We start from the raw sequence: 6847 nt of genomic DNA, 5'->3' as shown, positions 1-6847 counted from the left end.
AAGCAAGAGCACTCTTTGATCTTTCTTTCTTTTTTTTTTAGATTCCTTTCTTTCTTTTTGGTCTTTATTTTTTAAATGTTACATTAAAAAAATATGAGGTCCCGATACATGCCCCACCGCCTCAACCCACTTCTCCCATAACAAAAACCTCCTCCATCGTCATGGGACATTCATTGCTCTTGGTGAATACATCTCTGAGCACTGCAGCACGACATGGCCAATGGTCCACATTATAGTTTACACTCTCCCCCAGTCCACCCAGTGGGCCATGGGAGGAAATACAAGGTCCAGTAACTGTCCACGCAGTACCATCCAGGACAACTCCAGGTCCTGAAAATGCCCCCACACCACATCTCTTCTTCCGACTCCCTACCCTCAGCAGCTACCATGGCCACTTTTTCCACATCAATGTTATATTTTCTTCACTTACTAATCACAATAGTTCATGAATAGAATATCAGTAAGTCTACTCTAATCCATACTTTATTCCTCCATCCTGTGGAACCTGGAATGGTTGTGTCCATTCCATATCTATATCAAGAGGGGGTTTAGATTCCACATGGATGATGGATGGAATTCTCCAGCTTGCAGTTGTAGGCATTCTTGGCTCCCCGTGTGGTGGTTGACCTTCTTCACCTCCATGTTAGCTGAGTGGTGTAAGTCCAATAAACCAGAGTGTAGGAGTTGCAAGGCTACTGAGGCTCAGGGTCTGGCTATCACATGGAAAGTCCAGAGATTGAGGTCCCCTGCGTACACACTAAAGCCCAGAGCCAACCACAGGTCTGCAAGAAGTAACAGGAGGAGCTTGTGAACAAAGATCACATCTGAGACCATCTCCATCACACAGAACACAAACTCCAAAGTAGGGCCAACTAATATGGCACTGAACTCCATCTGCCATGATCATAGAACCTGTGGGTCTCTGTAGCCCTCAGAAGAACCAAAACCTGGGGTTGTATCTACCTTACCTGTCTCTGGGATTCTGCTGAAGTGTGCATAAGGGTGACAACTCTGATGACCTCCCAGCTCTTTTTTTGAGACTCATAACCATATAAACTCATTTGTCCTTTCCATTTCCCCCTTTTATTCAGGTCAAAAAGCAATTTTAACTCCTGATATTATATGTAGGCTGAGATATTCTGCTAGTCTCAGTCGTGACCTTTTTATTCAAGGTCACTTTGTAGTTACATCATCAGCTGGTATTTGGTAGTAATCCCTTGGCGCCAGGGAGGCTCATCCATGGGAGTCATATCCCATGCTAAGGGGAAGGCAATGCATTTACATGCTGAGTTTGGCTTCGAGAATGGCCATATTTGAGCAACACAGAGGCTCTCAGGAGGTGACTCTTAGGCACCCTGCAGCTCTAGGCCTTGATTATTTCAGGCACACAGGCTAACAAGCATAGTCATTAGTATCAAGAGCTCATTGTTGGACCAACATTTTTTTATCTTTGCTGCAGCACTTGGGGGATTGATGCTGTTCCATGAGGGAATGTGATAGAGCTCCAATGGCTAGGAACTCAGAACTCCCTCAGTTGTCATTTTTAACTCTAACCTTTATGAAAATATCCAAACATTTTTATGTACCCTGGATATATGCCTTGGAGAAATCACTGCCAACCATGTGTCCCCTGTCAATAACATTCTACAGCAGTATTCCCCCCTTGCCATTGTTGAACCTCTCTGTGATCCAACATTTCTTCGAAAAGGAATCCCAATTTAAGGCCAGGTTCCATTAATTGTAAAACGGAATATAGTGGTGATTTTAAAGGTTAGATATAGAATACATATTAATTTAGAAAAATTAAGGTAAAAATAAATTGGGGTATAAAAAAATTTAAAAATGCAAAGGCTTTGTTTTTGATATTTTGCTTTCCATCACTGCAATAAGTATTGCCTGGTATGCAAATTGGCAAGGCAACTTATTCCGTCTTTTCCTCAGTTTCTACATCCTTTCTTTTTCTCTCTTTTTTGTTCCTAATTATGAAGCTTGTCTTCACAAAAGTTTTAGATCACTGTAATTCATATATACTATATATGATACTCCCACATATCCAACACAAAACCCTTTCCCTTCTACAGCAATAACCTTTTTACGTATTCATACTATATTTAGTGAAACTGATTTAAAGATGTTGAGACAAAAGTTTTCAAACACGGTAACACTTGAGTTTACACTGTGGTTTATATTTTAGACTATACAATTTTTAAAATTTTTGTTATCTTATGTTTTACATTATGATTTACATATTAGCCTATAGGCCTCAATATATTTTTGGTGTCATTTAACATGTACTATATCCATCCATGTATAATCTTGTGGAACACTCCAATTGCCCCACAGTTATATTAATTCCATCTATTCAATACCTCTTCCCCCTCCTCTTGGGGCCCACAGGGTCAATCAGTCTTCATTGCTTGAAGGACCATGTTCAGAGATACTTGCAACAATGTTGAGAGCTTGACATGCTTGGCTGCCCTAAAGCATTGGGAGCCACCATTTCTTTCGAGAAATTTGAGAACATCAGTCCTCCCCAGGATGTGGGTATACCTTCACTCTTATTATATGGGTCTCCATCCAATGATATAAACCACTATGACAAAATGAGTGCTCACACACTCCCTAGAAGCCTGTTCTGCTTCAGATTCTCACCTTTAAGCATCTTAAAAGGTAACCTTCCTTATTATATTTATGAAAAAGTTTTCTCAACATTATATTCTCAACCAAATATGTGACAATCTCGTATGTTCATATGTTCCTCCATCCTCCCCCCATTTCATGGGCAATATTACCCATCCTCCCATTCCTAGACCCCCTCAAACCAGCAAAGACCCATCCAAAGTCATCCTATGTCCCCATTTTATCACTTTTTTGTACAAATACTTACCTCCAGCTTATCATAGATTTCACCCATGTAGGTGTCAGCTTGCATCCTTCCTGTAACCCCCAAATACATTTAAGTCTATTATCTGGTCTCTAGCCCTCTGAAACTGCTTGGTTTATTTATTACATGTCATTGAGGTAATGTAGTAGGTGTTCTTCAATGCCTGGGTTGCTTCACTCAACATAAGGTTCTCAATATTCATCCATGTTATCACAAGTGTTTGTAGTGTATTAGTTCTTAAAGCTGAGTAGTATTCCATTGTATGTATATACCACATTTCATTTATCCATTCATTTATTGATGGGCATTTGGGTTGATTCCAACTCTTGGCACTAGTGAACAATGCTGCTAAGAAAATGGGTGTGCATATATCAGTTTTTGTCCTTGTTTTCAGTTCTACTGGGTACATACCCAGTAGTTGAACTGCTTGGTCATACGGCAAATCTCTGGCTAGTTTTTTGAGAAACCGCCAAACCGTCCTCCATAATGTTTGGATCCTTCTGCATTCCCACCAGCAGTGGATGAGTGTTCCCATTCCTCCACATTCTCTCCAGCATTTGTAGTCTTTTGTTTTCTCCATAGCTGCCAATCTTATGGGAGTAAGATGGTATCTCATTGTAGTTTTGATTTGTGTTTCCCTAATATTAGAGATTTGGAGAATGTTTTTCATGTGCTTTTTAGTCATGTGTATTTCTTATTTGCAGAAGTGTCAGTTTAAATCTTTTTCCCATTTTTAAAATGGATTGTTTGTCTTATTATTTTCAGGATATAGGAGTTATTTATATATGCAGAGTATGTCTCCTATCAGATACATGGTTACAAATATTTTCTCCCATTGTGTAGCCTCACTTTTCACTTTCTAGACAAATTCCTTTGAGGTGCAGAAGGCTTTAGTTTTGAGGAAGTCCCATTTAGCTATTTGTTCTTTAGCTGCTCATGCTTTGGGTATGAAATTTATGAAGCCATTTCCTATTACAAGGTCCTGTAGATGCTTCCCTAAACTCCTGTCCAAAGTCTTAATGGTCTTGGCTCTTATATTTAGGTCTTTGATCCATCTTGATTTGATTTTTGTATAAGGTATAATTTGGTAATCCTCTTTCATTCTTTTACATATGGATATCCAGTTCTCCAGGCATCATTTGATGAAGAGGCCATTCTCTACAAGTTGAGAGTGTTTGGTGGATTTATTCAATATTATATGACTGTATATATGAGGATCTATATCAGAACTCTCAATTCAATTCCATTGGTCTGTGTGTCTCTCTTTGGGCCAATACCATACTGTTTTGACTACTGTAGATTTGTAGTATGTTTTGAAGTCTGGTAGTGTGATTCCTCCAATTTCATTTTTCTTTCTCAATATGTCTTTCCCTGTTCGGGACCTCTTTCCATTCCAAATAAATTTCATAGTTACTTTCTCTAGTTCATTAAAGAATGATGTGTTGATTTTTATTGGAATTGCATTGAATGTGTACATCAGTTTTGGTAGGTAGACATTGTAATAATATTTAGTCTTCCAATCCATGAACAGGGAATATTCTTCCATTTAATTAGGTCTTCTTTGATTTCCTTGAACAGTGTTGTGTAGTTCTGTGTGTATAAGATTTTTACATCTTCAAATTTATTCCTAGGTTTTTTGAATTTTTTATTTACTATTGTAAATGGTGTTTGTTTCTTGATTTCCTCCTGAGCTTGCTTATTATTGGTGTACAGATATGCTACTGATTTTTGTGCATTTATCTTTTAACCTTTGACTTTACTAAACTCATTTATGAGTTCTAGAAGCTTTGTTGTAGTCTTCTTAGGGTTTTCTATGTATAGGATCATGTCATCTGCAAATAATGAAATTTTGACTTCTTCCTTTCCAATTTGAATAACTTTCATATCTTGTTCTTGCCTCTGTGCTCCAGCAAGTACTTCTAACACAATGTTAAATAGAAGAGGTGAGAGTGGACATCCTTTTCTTATTCCTGATGTTAGAGGGAAAGATTTTAGGATTTCACCATTGTAAATGGTGTTGGCCTTGGCTTTTTCATGTATACTCTTTATCATGTTCAGAAAATTTCCTTGTGTTCTGATCTTTTGCAGTGTTTTAATCAAGAAAGTGTGCTGTATTTTCTCAAATGCTTTTTCTGCATCTATAGATATAATCATATGAACTTTTTCCTTCAATCTGTTTATATGGTGTATTACATTGATTGATTTTCTTATGGTGTATCATCCTTGCATACCAGGAATGAATCCCACTTGGTCATTGTGTTTAATTCATTTAATGTGTTGTTGCATATGGTAGCAAGTATTTTGTTGAGAATTATTGCGTCTACATTCATTAGAGAAATTATTCTGTAATTTCCCTTTCTTGTGGTGTCTTTGTTTGCCTTTGGTACTAGGGTAATGTTGGCATCATAGAATTAGTTAGACAATGTTCCTTCTCTTTAAATTTTTTGGAAGAGTTTCAGCAAGATTGGCATTTGTTCTTTCCAGAATGTTTTGTAGAATCCACCCGTAAAGCTGTCTGCCCCAGGGCTCTTCTTAGTTGGGAGGTTTTTAATGACTGATTCTACCTCATTACTTGTGATTCCTTTGTTGAGATCGTCAGTTTCTTCTCTCATCAATATAGGCTGCTTATGTGTTTCTAGAAATATTTCCATTTCCTCTAAATTTTCCTTTTTGTTGGAATATATTTTTTCAAAGTATCCTCTTATGATATTCTTTATTTCTGTTGTATCAGTGGTGATATCTCCTTTCTCATTTCTTATTTTCTCTATTTCCATCATCTCTTTTTTTCTTTGTTAGTCTAGCTAAGATTTTGTCAATTTTATTGATCTTCTCAACGAACCACCTCTTGTTGTTTTTTTATCTTTTCAAATGATTTCTTATTTCCTATTTCAGTATGTCTGTTCTTAACTTTATTTTTTCTTTTTTTTCTGCTTCTTGTGGGGTTACTTTGTTGTTGTTGTTTTTATTTTAATCCCTCCAATTATGCAGTTAGTTCTTCAAATTTTGCTCTTTCTTCTTTTTTGATGTATGAATTTATGGCTATAAATTTCCCTCTCAGTACTGCTTTTACTGTGTTCCATAAGTTTTGGTATGCTGTGTTATCATCTTCATTAGTTTCAAGGTAGTTATTATTTTCTTTTGAGATTTCCTCCTTGAACCACTGTTTTTCTAAGAGTGTGCCACTTAATTTTCCAAATCTTGGTGTGAAACATAGGCCTCTGGCCCTTGCAGATTTCCAGCTTCACTCCAATATGGTCAGAGAAATTATTTTGTATGGTTTCAATCTTTCTGAATTCATTGCTCCTTTCTTTGTGTCCTAGCATATGGTCTATCTTGGAGAATGATCGATGTGCACTTGAGAAAAATGTATATCCTGCTGTATTCAGGTGTAATGATCTGTATATGTCTATTAGGCCCAGCTCCTCTAATATACTGTTCAAAGTTTTTGTTTCTTTATTGATTCTCTTTTGAGATGTTCTGTTCAAAGTTGATAGTGGTATATTAAAGTCCCCCACTATAATTGTAGAGGCATCTATTCTTTCACTTAGTTTTTCCAGTGTTTGTCTTACGTATTTGGAGGCACCCTTTTTAGGAGCATAAATATTTATGATTGTCCATTCTTCTTGAAAGATTATCCTTTTCACTAATATTTTATATCCATCTTTGTCTCTCACAATTGTTTTGCATTTAAAATCTGTTTTGTCTGATATTAATATAGTTACTCCTGTGGTTTTATTGGTTGTTGTTTGCTTCTAAGGTTGTTTTTCAGCCATTCACTTTCAACCTCCTTGAATCCCTGGTTTTAACATGTGTTTCTTATAGACAGCATCGAAATGGGTCATATTTCCTTATCCAATCTTCCATTCTGAATCCTTTGACATGTGAGTTTAATCAATTGAAATTCACTGTTATTACTTTCAAGGAATTATTTATGTTGCCTTTTTTTTTTTGGACTTTTGTTTG

Source organism: Dasypus novemcinctus, chromosome X (assembly GCF_030445035.2).
Source record: "Dasypus novemcinctus isolate mDasNov1 chromosome X, mDasNov1.1.hap2, whole genome shotgun sequence".
Lineage (NCBI taxonomy): Eukaryota > Metazoa > Chordata > Mammalia > Cingulata > Dasypodidae > Dasypus > Dasypus novemcinctus.
The sequence above is the reverse complement of the archived record's forward strand: the minus strand, read 5'-3'. Positions refer to the sequence as shown.